This window comes from Eubalaena glacialis, chromosome 20 (assembly GCF_028564815.1).
Source record: "Eubalaena glacialis isolate mEubGla1 chromosome 20, mEubGla1.1.hap2.+ XY, whole genome shotgun sequence".
Classification (NCBI taxonomy): Eukaryota; Metazoa; Chordata; class Mammalia; order Artiodactyla; family Balaenidae; genus Eubalaena; species Eubalaena glacialis.
This window is the reverse complement of record NC_083735.1, coordinates 27,054,831-27,071,896: the sequence shown is the minus strand read 5'-3', so window position 1 is coordinate 27,071,896 and position 17,066 is coordinate 27,054,831.

The following is a 17,066-nucleotide window of genomic DNA, read 5'->3' as shown; positions in this document are numbered from 1 at the left end:
CCAAAACACCTTTCTGAAGATGGATTCTCCACCCCCCCCCATGCCCCTTCAATCTTTTGTCCCAAAGCCTAAAACATCAAAACAGTTGGGTTTGGTATGAAGCTAATCAAACTTAAGCCTCAGGGTTGTATTACTTTCCTGTGCTGCTGGAACAAATTACCACAAACTTGGAAACTTAAAGCAGAACATATTTATTCTCTCACCATTCTGGAGGCCACAGGCCTGAAATCAGTATCCCTGGCCCCAATTACAGTGTCGGCAGGACCATGCTCCCCCCAGAGGCTCTAGGGGACATCTGTTCTTGCCTCTCCCAGTTTCTGGCGGCTCCCAGCCCTCCCTGACTTGTGGCCACATCCCTCCAATCTCTGCCCCCCATGGTCACATTGCCTTATCCTGGGTCCAATTTCCCTTTGCCTCCCTCTTATGAAGACACATGTGGGGACTTCCCTGGTGGTCCAGCAATTAAGACTCCATGCTCCCAAAGCAGGGGGTCCAGGATTGATCCCTGGTCAGGGAACTAGATCCTGCATGCCGCAACTAAGAGTTCACATGCTGCAACTAAAGATCCCACACATGGCAACTGAAGATCCCGCACACAGCAACGAAGATCCCACATGCTGCAACTAATACCCAGTGCAGCCAAGTAAATAAATAAATATTAAAAGAAAAAAAAGAAGAAGATACATGTGATTGCTTTTAGGGCCCACTCAGATAATCTAGAATAATCTCCCCTTCTCAAAATCCTTTTTCCATACAAGGTAACAGGTTCCATGGAATAGATATGACTATCTTTGGAGGGACCATTTTCAGCCTACCCAAGGGCCGTCACATACATAAGTTCTTCTCCATAACTGGGAGAGAGGGCTGCCAGAGGATTCCCTGGCAGGTGGCACCTGCTGGACCAGAAACTGTGGGGAGACCCAAGAAGGGGACCAGCCAGGGTGGGCTTGAGAAGCTGAAAGGAGCTTTTCTAAATGATCAGCCATAGAAAACTCACTGGGATCACCTGTGCTGGAGGAAAGGCTGAATTACTGTTCTATCCATGCTATAGAAAAAATGGCATCATTCTTGCCATATAAAGAGGCAATTAAACTAGCAAGAGCCAAGCCTGTGAAAACATTTCCAGTCTGTTGTTTAGTTAAATTCATAAACATATTATTTATACTCTGGATTTGTCAATTGTTTCAATTACAGCTTTGTGATTATCTGGGCTGGGTTATAATTATTATTCCCTGGATGGTCCATAGCATCCTGTCTCCCAGTTAGCCGGCCAAACCTTAGTTGAGATGCAGCTCTGAAGGGATTGGCAGATGTAAACAAAGTCCCAAATCCGTGGGTTAATCATGACTAAATCAAGTGGGAGCACTTTAAACAGCCGCATGGACGTTCACAGAGGCTCAGGACTGCAGGCAGCAGCGGGGAAAGGACGGGGAAAACGAGTTCTACGCGGGCCGACGCTCAGATCAATTCAAGCAGCCTACACGTGGGAAATGAAAAGAAGCGGAATAGTGCCCTGATGGCTGCAAGCTGATTGAGCCAACACTGGTGAGTTGGATCAGAAAATGAAGGAAGCTGAGAGAGAACCTCACAAAGGAAAGAGGCAAGCAGAATCTCTCGGGCCCATCTTCAGCATCAGAAACCCTGCTACAGCCTCAAACTGTTTCATAAGCGCAAAGCCATCCGCCGAAAACTGGATGAAAACTGCCTGAAAGAAGGCCATGCAGATCCAAGCCTGATTGCCAGGTGGAAAACACGTAGTCCTGAGAATGTGTGTTGCCTGCGATGTATTCGGATGCTAGGAAGCAGTGGTATCTCCCGGGTTCTCCAAGGGCAGTGGGAAACCTGCAGGATCCTGGAGTGTGTGTCCAGTGGCTGCAGGAGCTGTTCTGGGGGATGTCGCTGTAGCCGGATTCTTGCATCATCCTGGTCTTTGAAGTCTGATCAGGACCCGGGCTGCACACTGGCTCTGCTCCCCTGAAAGTGATCTACTCTGAGGACCTCAGGATCTGCCACGGGTGCTCTGAACACTGAGCCCTCCGTGGTCGTCTCCACGCCCATTTCCAACACACACCTCCGTCCCCAGCAGTAGTGGTGGACTTCTGATGCCTCAGAACCAGATCCAGAACTTCAGGGCAATTGGAACCTTGATCTCAATTCCGTTTGAAAGACAAAAGGATATCCCAGTTCCATATACTCGTGACTCCTTCCTTTCCCCAAATCCAATGTCATGAACATAAAATTGAAAAGTATTCACAAATGAATAAACAGTCGCCAGAAAGAAAACACTGACTCATGCCACCTTCTGGTACTTCACGTGCAGGAAGACAGTAACCAAGGGACTTGGAGCAAACATCCTAAAGGGAGGAAAAACGCAGTCTTGTATTTTCAGAATCTTTCCACCAGGTGGCGCTTGCTGAGGCTGTGAAAAAACAAAATATCAAAGATTTTGCGTAAGCGACTTGTATTTCCTTCCAAGTACAAATAGGAACTTTCTAGGAATGTGAGACTAAGCCCAGGAAAAAAAGAACCTGAATTCAGGTCCAAGATTATGGAAGCGTTTTTTGTTTTTTGGGGTTTTTTTGGCCAGACTTCTGCCTTCTATTTTCTCCCTGGAACTGTCAATACTGAATGGGAAGCAGAGATTCTCCCTGATCCTTCCTGATCAATAAATGGTTACATTTTTCACCGATAAGTCACCTGTGTTCTCCATGACCTTAAGTGTGGGTAGCAGGAACTACTGTCCACTCTTAAGAGATAAAAGGGTACTGCTTTTCATGTGCCCAAAATATTCATGCTTGAAACAGAAAGGCATGCCCAGAACCTTGACTTACACCTTGCCATGTAAAAAGAGTGTTAAGATTGCCTTGCACTGTAAGATGTTTAAGAATTTACAAAACAAGAAGGCACGTTGGAGTCAGAAGTCCTGAATATCCCTCCTGGTTTGGACTCTTAAAACTGTGAAACTTCGTCAAGTCACAAGGTATAAAAGACTCAGTTTCAATATCTACAAAATGATGATACTAATCATGGTTTGGGGAACCAAGTGAGAAAATGTTTGTGAAACCCACAAAACCTGAGATGTTCAACTTCAGTAGCCATTAGGGAAATACCAACGAAAATCACAGTAAGATACTGCTCGACACCCATTAGGATGGCTATTATCCAAAAAACAAGAAATAACAAAAGTCAGTGAGGATGGAGAGAAATTTGAATCTGTGTGCCTTACTGGTGGGAACACAGCATTGTGTGACTTTTGTGGAAAACACTCTGGCAGTTCCTCAAAAAGCTAGACATAGAATTATCATATGATCTAGCAATTCCACTCCTCAAAGGAATTGAAAGCAGGAATTCAAACAGACAGTTGCACACCAATGTTCATACCAGCATTATTCACAATAGTCAAAAGGTGGAGGCAACACAAGTGTCCATCAGCAGGTGAATGGATAAACAAAATGTGGTAAATTCATACAATGGAATTTTTTTTTAATAAATAAATTTATTTTTTTAAAAAAAGAGATGACTCAGTTCAGGACAGTTATTAAGTAATTGTCCAGAATTATCACCTCACCCCAATACCTGGAAGATTTAACACACCAAGCACCCAAATGGTCACCGCCCCCCCTCCCCATGAGGCCTTCCCTGCCACCCTCCCTAGCTGCCACTTCTGTTAGGGAGAATTTCTCAAGAGAGAAGTACTCCCTCCTGTGGAAGTATCATTCTTCTGAGGCTTAAGGACTGGCATGGTCCCTAAGAAAGCTAGCCAGGGAACCTGGGGAGCTCTAAAGTGAGAAGGCAGGTCTTTTGTTTTTAACTGAAGTATAAGATACATATAGTAAGGTGCATTAATCTTATGTGCACAGCAGAATAGAACACAAATGTTCAAGATACAGAACATTTCCTTATATGTCAATTATATCTCAAAAAGACTGGAAAAAATGAGAAAAAACCCCAAAAAAGATGCAGAACATTTCCAAAATCCCAGAAGGCCTCCTCATGGCCCTTCCCAATCAATACCCTCCCACGCAGAGATAAGCATTATTCTGACTTCCAGCACCATCGATTAATTTTGCCCATACAATGGAATATTATTCAGCCATTAAAAAGGAATAAAGTTTGGACACTTGTTACAACAGAAGTGAACTTTGAAAACATTATGCCACGGACTTCCCTGGTGGTCCAGTGGTTGGGACTCTGCACTTCCACTTCAGGGGGCACGGGTTCAATCCGTGGTCAGGGAACTAAGATCTCATATGCCACGGGGAAAAAAAAAGAAAATATTATGCCAAGTGAAACAAGCCAGGCAGACACAAAAGGACAAATATTGTATGGTTCCATTATATGAGATGCCTAGAATTAGCAAATTCGTAGACACAGAAGGTGTAATAGATTAGAGGTTACCAGAGGATGAGGAAGGAGAAATGTGAAATTATTGCTTGATGGTTATAGAGTTTCTGTTTGGGGTAATGAAAAAGTTTTGGAAATAGATACTGGTGATGGTTGTACAACATGGTGCATGTAATTAATGCCACTGAATTTTACACTTAAAAATGGTTAAAATGGTAAATATAAATATATATATATATATTTACCACAATAAAGAAATTTTTAAAATAATAATTGGGTGAACTTAGACCAATTTAACATTCAAAATCAAGAACAGATTTGGGGACGGCAACTGGTTTCCCGAAAACAAGTTATCTGAGAAAGAGCAAGGCAGAAAACCTGCAATTCCTTTTATGACCTAGTCTCAGAAGTCACACACCAGCACTTTCATCACATTCTTTTCTTAAAAATCAGTAAGTATAGACCACATTCAAGGCGAGGAGATTAGGCTCCACTTTTTAAAGGGAAAACTATCAAAAAAATGTATGGATAGCTAAAAAAAAATGGATATATTTTAATACCACCATACCTATCAACTTAAGAAAGAATTAATTTAAAAACACAAACCTACCTCTTCCTTCCCCTTGGTGAAGATCTTACCTTTCTCAGTGAAGTGCCCCAAGTGGTCCCAGGTCCTGAGAAGTTCCCACACATCAGTTATGCTTGACTTTAACATTTAAGATTGGCGTGAGCCTTTTCTCAGCTAGAGGGAAATGCAGAGATAAAAGACAGTGTCCCGGGCTCAGATGGCCCCAAGTTGAGTGTAAGTGAGAAATAAGTAACCAGTATGACAATGCAGTGTGAGAAGCACTATGATAGAATTGTGCTTCTGGGGGCTACAAAAGCACATAAAAGAGATAACTATTCCAGATTGGATAGTAAGAAGAGAGAGAGAAGTACTTACTGGGTGAGATCACCTTGGAGTTGAGTTTTAAATGATGGGTAGATAGAGCCAAGTAAAAAAGGAGGGAAAACAGGCTAAGAGATCCCAGGCTCCTACAAAGGTATGAAGATGAGAAAGAACGTGGAATATTTTGGAACTTGCACGTGTTTCCTTGGAACTGGTGTGCAATAGAGTGGGAAATAGGAAATGAGGTTAGACAGGGGCTGCCCTGCTGAAGAGTTTGGATTTTTCTCTAAAGCCATGGGGAACGATGAACCACTTTAAGCAACGGTGACAAAATGAAATGTGCACTTAAAAAAGTTACTACAGGGACTTCCCTGGCGGTCCAGTAGTTAAGACTCCATGCTCCCACTGCAGGGGGCACGGGTTTGATCCCTGGTCGGGGAACTAAGATCCCGCATGCCTCGCGGTGTGGCCAAAAAAAAAAAAAAAAATCGCTACTCAGTTAGCAATGTAGAAATATATCTGAGGTTGTAGGGGATCAAAGCTTGCCACCCTAACATGTCTCTTTGGCATGCAGATTATTTCGAGCTGAAAACAAGCAAGGCCCTGTTGCCAAAAAATTTAATCAATAGTTGATCTAAGAAAGAAATGGGAAATTTTATTCAAGCCAACCTGAGGATTATAACCAGGGAGACAGTCTTTCAGAAAGCTCTGAGGACTGTTTCATCCATTAGAGGTCAAAGCATAGTTATATATGTTCTTGAGACAAAGGGTTATACATCAAAGGATATAATGACAGTTTACACCATCCATATTTGCATGTACAAAGCAACAGTGGGTCATTATGACCCCTTACAAGATTAAGGAGGAATGTTATCTCCTAAGGAGGTCTGGTTAATGCAGGGAGGAGACTCCAACAGGCAGAGAACATTTTTATGTTTAAATTTTCCTTGTCTTGCCACAAAATATGAATTTTATTTCTGCAGCCCAAAAGACTCAGGAATAAACTTTGACCTCCCCCCTTAGCTGCTTAAAGAATTTAAATAGAGGGCCTGTTCCTGGAATAAAGCTGTCACCAGAGACATCTGCAAAGAATATGGACCAGGTGTGATGGGGGAACCCCCTAGATATCAGTGTCCACTCTGGGTCCCACTGTCTCTGCAGGGCTCGGCAAACATTTATTTACCAAACATTTGCTTTCTATCTCCACGTGAATTGCCTTCCTCCCTTCTGAAGTCCCAAACCATTACTCCCCAACATCCTCTTTTGTCTTTAGCTGAAGATGGTATTTAAGCGGAGGGCTTGGGCCATTTTGATGAGTTACTCAGTTTTCCTGGATCTCTTCCATGGATACATGTTATTCAACTTTTGTTTGACTTTCTCCTGTTTAACTGTCTCATGTCCATTTAATTCTTAGACCAGCCAGAGCACCTAGAAGGGTAGAAGGAAATGTCTTCCTCCCCAACAGGGTAAAGTAGAGAGCGTTAGAGCCGTCTGGAGGCTCTTAGTGTGGTCCAACTAAGAACTGAGGAGGACCCACCCACGGAGTGACAGTGATGGCAGAGAGGAGGGGTGCTTTGAAAGATTAACATTACGGAAGTGACATAATTTGGTGACCTGTTGAGTCAGGTTGGGGTGGGGAAGGAACCAAGGGAGCCTGAAGAGTTTAGGTTTGAGGATTAGGGACCAAAAAGGAGCCGCACCCTAATAAGACAAGAAATAGAGCAGGAGGAGAGGGGAGAAGGAAGAAATCAGTTTAGTTTGGAGTATATCAGGTTTGAGTGCTTCTAAGATAAACACGAATTGAAAAAGCCCCTCATTAGTTTGGGCTCACTGGGCAGAGACTAATTTGAGTTAATAGAAAACTAAATTATAGACTTTATGTGAAAAGTTATGACTGTGTTTTCGTTTTGTTTTGCTTTATTTTCTTATGATGATTTTTTTATTTTGCTTTTATTTTGACTATCTCCTATTTGACCTGCCTTATTGAATCTTCTTTTGTAAACATGTAAGAATTTTAGAATTGTTTGGATTGAAACGGTTATTTCCAAAATGTTTAAAGGTACGAGAAAACTTCTTTTCCTGCATATTTCTTAAAATGTCTAATTGGTTACCCAGTGATGGCATTCACACAGTAAAATACTGTGTAACCGTTTAAAATGGTTTATATTAAAAAATATTTAATGAATGGGGAAATAATTATGAAAATACCCCCAAGTGGAAAAGCCATTTACAAAATAGTATGTACAATATGATTCTGATTTTCATAAAAATATCTGTGTATCTATACACAGGGTAAAAAATGGAAGGCAAAAGAGCCAAATATTATTCAGTCTATCTCTGAGTGTTGGGATTTTGGAGTGACTTTTTTATTTTCTTATTGTGACTTCAGGCATTTGCCAAATTCAAAATGATGAATATTTAATATACTAGAGTTTAAAAATTAATATTGTTTCCCAAATGTTTGGTCTTATAAATTTATTCTATACCTACAGTGGCAAATCTTAAAACCAAAAACAAATTTACTTCATCAGCAGAAGTTATCTTTGGATTGTGGGAATAAGAGCAATATATTTTCTTTACAGTTTTTTGCATTTTTTTTCCCATGATGGAAAAGTTTATAATTAGAAACAGGTTTTAAGAGGAAACAGTTCTATTTCCTTCCTGTGTCTCACAAAAGCTTGCTGTCAGGAAAGAATTTGATGTTGGTCAGTGTGAAGTTGACACTTCTCCCTCAGAGGTATTTACGTTCCCATTATGTTCTCTAATTAGGAGGAAATCTTGAGTTCTATAAAGTTCAGATGTCATGTGGCTTAGCTGACCTACCTCCCCACCAGACTTTCATAAATAATGCTGTTTTGTCCTCAGAGGAGACCCGCTTTTCATGACTTGTCCCTCTCCTGCCAGGGATGAATAGTTCTGTGTCCATGGTGTTCCCCTTTGATCATAGTTCCTTCCCATCTTGACTCTTCCCTGTTCAGTGTAAGATTCCTTGGCTGGTAAAGTCTGCTGGCTGCATGGAGCTACTTATAAGAACAACCAGAGCAGCCTCCAGTGGCTGGAGAGGTGAATTCCTCCCAGGTCTCTTTTCGTTCTCCCAACCCCAAACCCCTGCTTTTTGGTATTTTTGGTCCCAGTTCATTTACCCCCTCCAACAAATTCCAGATTCTCCGAGGCAACCCAATTACAGGTATCCTGTCCCATGATGCCCTAATGTCACTCGTACTTTTTCTGATCATGCATTCTGATTCTTGGTTCCAAAAATGTGGTCCCCATGGATGACCTCCTTAAATGATCTCTAAACATGTTCTTGCTTCTTTGTGCCCACTTAAATGAGAGAAGACACACACACACACACACACACACACACACACACACACACATATATGTGAAACATAAATAAAGGAATGAATGAACCAATAAATTCTCTATGGGCAAGGAGTTAGTACATGATTTACACAGGAATAATAATAATAGCTATTTACTGAGTGCTTACTACAAACCGGTGCTGAGTAAGTGAAGTGCTTTATGTGCTTTATCTCATTCAATCCTCACAACCAAACAAGTCGCACTATAGATGAGCAAATTGAGATTTAGAAACTTTTAAGTAACTTGTCCACATCACTCAGGCAGAAAGCCGGGATTCGCACCAGGTATCTGAGGTCAAAGCCCGTGGTCTTCCTTAGTAAATATGCTCTCGGCCCTGGTGGGGTGATTGTGGAGAGGTCTGGGAAAGGCTTCCTGAGCCCCACCATTCAACTTGAAAATAACCCCTTCAATTTGCATTGCACTCTGTGTGTGTGTGTGTGTGTGTGTGTGTGGCGTCTATGAGCCCCACAATAGCCCTATGAGGTCAACAGGGCCTGGTGGAGCTATTTACCCCAAACTACAGGCAAGGAACTAAAGCTCAATGGGATTAGTGATTTGCCACAGGCAAAAAGGCCTAGAACCAACATTCAAACACTGCATGCCTTTATTTACTCCTGCTCCCCTATGCTCTGAAAGTCCCTTCCTAGACACAAAGCCTTTCATTCCATCATTAAAAAGAAGTCCTTGATGCCAGCTGAACTTGAAGGAAATGATTCATTGTGAACAGCTGAGCTTTCTAGAGAGCCAAGAGCTTGCTGGCGGCCCTATCACCAATTTTCACACCTTCCTCTTTCCTTTATCCCCCTTCCTCTCCTCTGTCCCCCTCAATTGCTTTTAAACCATTTGGGGTAGTCCATATACAGCTGCCTTCCAACGTCCACAATGCGGCTATAGCCACTGGGGCAAGTTCCCAAGCAGAACATACTATGTACATGAGTTATACCAACCTGGGTGCAGGGAGGAGGGAAAAACTGGGTCAACATTTCTCAACAGCACAAGGGAAGACTTCCCTGGCAGTCCAGTGGTTAAGACTCTGCGCTCCCAATGCAGGGGGCGTGGGTTTGATCCCTGGGCGGGGAACTAAAATCCCACATGCTACGTGGAGTAGCCAAAAAAAAAAAAAAAAAACAGCACAAGGGAGGCACTGAGGTTTCATTACTTCCTTCACCCGTTCATCCAACACAATCTATTGCAAAGTGTCTTGCCTTCCTAGAAGTAATAGAGCTGAATTTACCCTTTGTGTGATAGCACAAGAATATCGTGATCAATCTAACAAGAGCTAATACTTATTCAAAGCTTGCCACATGCCAGAACTGTTCTAATTGCTTTACATACATGAATTCATACATCAATGTCAACTCATTCCCTCAATTATTTTGCAATGCTGCAAAACAGCAATGCCCAAGGGGCTATTGAAGTATGAGGGACTATTTGCCTCTATGTTTTTTAGTTCTTGGATTTTTCCCTTTTCCTGTACCTCCATTGCTTTTAAGTTATTAAATATCACCACTCTGGATTTCTGATTTGCTTCCTTTAATTTCCTACGGATTTAGAAGTATACACCAATCGTGTTGGAATTATATCCAGAGAAAGGTAAATATGCTTGATAAGGGCATAAAAGTAAAATATATTAACAATAATGCATGTGTGGTACCTAGATAAAAATATACTCAATATATCTATTTCATTCATCTTAGGCACCAGAGTCCTTATTTTTAACATTTTTTGTGGAAATAATTTCAAATTTATAGAAAACTTGCAAGAATAGTACAAGGAATTTTTATATACACTTCACCAAGCTTTCACTAACTCTAGCTGGAATTCCCAGTGAATTCACTGGATATAATTTCTCAGGATCATTGGTAAAGATTGTGGCCGTTACAGGTGTTTAGTCAGTCATACATTTAAGCTCCCAACTTTCCTCCCCCCCATGGATAATTAAGATTCAGCTAAATTAATTTTTGTTACTTATTCTGAACCTGCAATCAGAAGTACAGAAAAGCCCTAAAAATATCACTGAGAGCCTCAACCTGGTGTACTATAGAAGTTAACTTAAACCATTTCAGGTTGAAGAAATTAATCCTGGCTTAAAGCTATACTATTTATTTATTCATTACAAGTATTTATTGCTGGCAACATTTTGTAACAGACACACATGGTTAGAAGTCTTTTTTATCTACTTTTATGCTCTAATATGGAAGCACATCGGACCTCATAAAGGATGGAGGATACTTCGATAAACTGAAAAGAAAAGTCTCTGAATTTCTCTTCAATCTTCCCTTCTGCAGCCAAATTACAGATCATTTAAGCTTTTTTCTTCAGTGATTGTATTTTCTCATCTCTGGAATCTGTGTTGCTAAAATGAATAAAGAAGATTGACAGGTAAGCATTGTGCCCTGCACACAATAGACTTCCAGTGTTTAAGCTAATGCTGAATTAAACACCAGGCCGATTTAAATTAATGCTGAATTAAACACTGGGGGGTGGGGGGGGGCGGTGTGTTGACCGTTATGACAGAAATGTCAAGATGATCTTCCTCATGGTGTCTCTCAACCACACTCCCCTTCATGCAAACCAGCATTGGGCATAACTTTTAAATTTGTATTTATTCATTCATTCATTCAATATTTGGATTGCCAGGCTATTTTAGGAGTATGGGATTAACAGATACAAACTACTATACCTAAAATAGATAAGCAACAAGGATTTACTATATAGCACAGGAAATTATATCCAATATCTTGTAATAACGTATAATGGAATATAATCTGCAAAAAAGTTTTAAAACTTAAACTGAAAGAAAAAAAAGCACTATTGTTGTGCTTTGTCCCAGCTGAAAACACATAAAAAGGTTTAATAAAATAGGAATATAAAACTCTACTTGAAAAGTACAGTGCCATTTCTAATGTGTTGTGAAGTACACACCACCATGTATGAGGGTTCTTGTCAAAATGTTTAAAGACCCACAGCTTTTGACAGAACTCTAAGCTTACAGAAAATACAGGAATAAAGGAAAAATTCAAATGACACTATGATAAAACAAGTCCAGTATGCAGGACATCCTTTAAGACAACTAGCCAGGGATGTCTCATAAGCCAAAGTAATGGGGGGGAAACATGGTGTTCAAAAGGCAAAGCAACCAGATGTAATCTGTGAACCTTGATTGGATCACTGGTTAAAAAAATAAGCTATATTGGGACTTCCTTGGCGGTCCAGTGGTTAAGACTCTGCACTTCCACTGCAGGGGCATGGGTTTGATCCCTGGTTGGGGAAGTTTCACATGCTGCGCGGTGCGACCAAAATAAATAAATATAAATAAAAATAAAATGTAGGGGCCAATACTTAAAAAAAAAAAAAACAGAAGTAGCCACACAAAACAAGAACCCTGAGTTTTTATAACACATTGGTCCTGGACTCAGATATGAACTGTCTTCTGAGAACAAAATCCTGAGACAGGGTTTTGGCTAAACTAAACTAAGCTACCATTCCACAGTTCAATGGGCTGAAACCCACTATCCAGAATTTTTAATAATATCAAAAGAATATTCCTTGCAACACTATTTATGGTAAAAAGAGATTGAAACCAAAGCATATGTCCATCAGGGGAGTATTGGTTGAATATCCTATGGTATCACTACACAGTAGAAGGAGGAGTATTTTTTTACTGCAAATAAATGATCTTCAAAATACATTGTTAAGTTTAAGAAAAAATATTCTGGAGAAAAGTATAAACAGTAAGCTACCAGTAAACTATCAAAGAAAAAGATGGGCAAGATCATTTTTTCTTATACTAGACAATGAAAAATAAAGCATAATTTTTAACATCATTACACACAATGGGAAGAAGGCAAAATGGAGGAGGGAATGAGGCTAGAAGCCAGACTTCTTCCCTGAATGTGGTGGTTTTGAAAATAGGTCCACAAATTCTCTGATGCTCCTCTCTCCATGGGGTGGAAATTAATTCCCCTCCCATTCACTGTAGACTGGACTTAGTGACGCTCTTCAAAATAAATAGAATACCCCAGAAGTAAGGGGATATCTCTTCCAATATTAGGTTATGAAAAGACTATGGCTTCCATTTGGGGGTCTCTCTCTCTCTCTCTTTCTCTCTCTCTCTCACCAGTTCCTCTACAGGAAACCACATTGAGGACACCCAAGCCTGTAGCAAATCACATTTCAATACTTTTCATAAAACTACAGAACATTAAGTACGAGAAATAAAATAATCTGCTTCCATATAACTTGGCCACTGAGAACCTAAACCATCTCTTCCACACATATTAATTCTATATTAATGCGGTGACTTTCCTTTTCATTTTCTTCATTGGCATAACTTTGCTCTCCCGGGTGACTCTTGTCAAAAACATAAAAGTTGCAAATGAACCAACCATTCCCAGAAATTTGATACATGATTGTGATACCTCCAATAGCAGAGATGATCTAGATTGATTACATGCCCAGATACTAATGGCTTCAGCTCAGGCTGAAAAATGGCCACAAGGTAGGACAATGAAAACCAAAGCAATGGACCCCATACACAGTTTGTTGTCTGCACTGACATGACTTTACTATTTCACTGTCTTCATTAGCATCATTTTGCTATCCCAGGTGACTCTTGTCCAAGAAGATGAAAGTTGCAAATAACGTTATAGTTCATCATAGAAATTTGTCAAAAGGCCCAGCAACTCCAGAAAGGATCAACATACAGTTTACATTCCAAGACTCTTTAAATGCCTCATCTCAAAATCTTCACCTCGGAGCATGAGTTGCCCATTCTCCTTGCTTGACACTTGCAATTAATGTTGTACTTTCCTTGACAAAAATAACAACAACAAAAACTTTCACTCTGCTGTTTCCACAAATCCTAAACTCCTATGTCATGATAATCCAATCAAGTCCCTGCAATGAAAGACCCCACCTTAAACCAGACTTGAAAGTCTCAATAGATCAGGTCTTATAGTTCCTTCTAGGAGATGCTATCTGTCAAGTTAGAATTCTCCCTTACTCTAATAAGCAATAAACTCAGTTTTGTGTTACCAAGAGGCTTTTCGGGTACTAATTGGGAAGCCAGCATTCTACAAGGACAAAGAGAAAAACTTAAAGCCAACGAAGAGAAAAGGCAGATTAGAATAAACTAATGATGAGAACACTGAAAAAAAAAGAAAAAAGACTTCTCATCAGCAAAAATAACTGCTGGAAGACAACAAAGTAATATCTTTGATGTGCTGAGGAAACATAATTGGGAACCTAAATTTCTAAAGTCAGGCAACATATCATTTACAAGTTGAGGCAAATTAGAAATTTTTTGACATTCAAGCACTTAGAATTTTACTATTAACAGTCCCTAACAAAAAGAACTACAAAATAAGGAAAAAAAAGGACCTAGAAGAGATGAACAGGATAAAGAAGCAAGAGTAGGCAAAAGAATTGTTAAAACATGCTGGTAATGCTAGATAAATATGGCATGTGAAAACAATTAGAATATCAATCATTTTTTTGTGTGTTTTCAAAAGCCAGCTGTCTTTCCTGGTGAAAGATAGCATATTTAAAAAAAAAAAAATTAATTCTGCTTCTTCCTGAAACCCCACAAAAATGACAGTTGAAAGACTTTTTTAAAAAACATAAAACCCACCAGAATGAAAAGAACAGGAACTATTTCAGTTACAACAAAATACTGGATGCTGAAGAGCAGAAGGTAAGTCAGTTGGGGAACATGGGCGATCAATCCGATTTACACCTCAGAGCAGCCGAAAGGCCAAGGAGCTGGCAACTCTAGGCATCTCTGGAAGATGAACTAAAAACATAGACTGCACATATGGTCACCTTATCTTTGATAAAGGAGGCAAGAATATACAATGGAGAAAAGAGAGCCTCTTCAATAAGTGGTGCTGGGAAAACTGGACAGCTACATGTAAAAGAATGAAATTAGAACACTCCCTAACACCATACACAAAAATAAACTCCAAATGGATGAAAGACCTAAATGTAAGGCCAGACACTATCAAACTCTTAGAGGAAAACATAGGCAGAACACTCTATGACATAAATCACAGCAAGATCCTTTTTCACCCACTTCCTAGAGAAATGGAAATAAAAACAAAAATAAACAAATGGGACCTAATGAAATTTAAAAGCTTTTGTGCAACAAAGGAAACCATAAACAAGACAAAAAGACAACCCTCAGAATGGGAGAAAATATTTGCAAATGAAGCAACTGACAAAGGATTAATCTCCAAAATTTATAAGCAGCTCATGCAGCTCAATATCAAAAAAACAAACAGCCTAATCCAAAATGGGCAGAAGACCTAAATAGACATTTCTCCAAAGAAGATATACAGATGGCCAACAAACACATGAAAGGATGCTCAACATCATTAATCATTAGAGAAATGCAAATCAAAACTACAGTGAGGTATCACCTCACACCAGTCAGAATGGCCATCATCAAAAAATCTACAAACAATAAATGCTGGAGAGGGCGTGGAGAAAAGGGAATCCTCTTGCACTGTTGGTGGGAATGTAAATTGATACAGCCACTATGGAGAACAGTATGGAGGTTCCCTGAAAAACTAAAAATAGAACTACCATATGACCCAGCAATCCCACTACTGGGCATATACCCAGAGAAAACCATAATTCAAAATGAGTCATGTACCACAATCTTCATTGCAGCAGTATTTACAATAACGAGGACATGGAAGCAACCTAAGTGTCCATTGACAGATGAATGGATAAAGAAGATGTGGCACATATATACAATGGAATATTACTCAGCCATAAAAAGAAACAAAATTGAGTTATTTGTAGTGAGGTGGATGGACCTAGAGTCTGTCATACAGAGTGAAGTGAGTCAGAAAGAGAAAAACAAATACCGTATGCTAACACATATATATGGAATCTAAAAAAAAAACTAGTTCTGAAGAACCTAGGGGCAGGACAGGAATAAAGACACAGACGTAGAGAATGGACTTGAGGACACGGGGAGGGGGAAGGGTAAGCTGGGATGAAGTGAGAGAGTGGCATGGACATATATATACTACCAAATGTAAAATAGATAGCTAGTGGGAAGCAGCCGCATAGCACAGGGAGATGAGCTCGGTGCTTTGTGTCCACCTAGAGGGGTGGGATAGGGAGGGTGGGAGGGAGACACAAGAGGGAGGACATATGGGGATATATGTATATGTATAGCTGATTCACTTTGTTATAAAGCAGAAACTAACACACCATTGTAAAGCAATTATACTCCAATAAAGATGTTAAAAAAAATAAAAAATAAAAATAAATAAAAACATAGACTGGATTGGAAGTCTGTTTAAATTAAACTCCACAGACCTCCAATCACTGCAATCAGGCAACTGCTCCTTCCTTGAAGAAATAAAGCTTATTCTCTAACGAAGTAAAACAGAGCCTTTCTTGACTGGGGGGATATCAGGGATATTTGAGTATGGTGGTAGCATACGAAGAACAGAGGATGCCCAGGAAACAGGGCTTCCAGAAGCAAAGGGAATTCCCAGCATGAGAGTAAAAGGAGATCGATCCCAGGGTAACAGTTCTTCACTAGTGTTGAGAGCAACTTATCCAGATGGGGATAAGTCAGAAGGCTCCAGAAAAGACTTATGGAAAAAAACGATACTGAGAAAATAACTGATATGTTTACTGACAGGAAATTTAGGCAATTGGGGAAAAGTGTGGGGCTGAATTAGTGAGACATCCATTGAAAATTAAGCAATGAAACACACAAAAAAATAATTATTAACTGAAGGGAAAACAAAGTCATGTAAGAAAAAAAAAAGTAATCATAACAAACAACACGATTCAACTGTGAATAACGATTATATAGTTGTAATATCTCAAATACTGAATATTTATACAACAAAATTATGATATAGCTGTACCTATAAAAAATGCATAAAGAGGGAATGTTTATATATATCTTGGAGGTATGAAATAGAAGAGAAATAAACCTTCAGCATTCATAGTGAGAAATTAACAGATAATGCCTAAAACTGAAAAATTAAGAAATAACAACATAAACATATTCAGAGGTACAAAAATTTTAATACCTGAAATTGTTCAATATGTTTCCTTGGGATATGGATGGAAGACAATGAGTAGAAGGTCGCTATTGTTGTATAAGTATTGCAGAATGCGTTGATTCTTTAAATTACATGCCTTATGTGATTGATGACTAAAACAAAGAAATTTTTTTAAAGCTGGTTTCAAAGTAGTAGATAATAATAATAAAGAAAATGGGAAAGAAAGTGTTTCTGAGGGAAATTAAAATAAAAATCCTTGTCTTATTCAGGGAGAGCATAAAAGTATCAATTAAATGTAGACGTTAACTTTCAAATCAACAGAGCGCAGTAACATGGATAAAGAACACTAGATAAATTCACCCAAAGAAAGAAAAGGACAAAAGAAGAAAGAGAAAGCACAACAGATAGAAAACACAAAATAAGATGGTGGA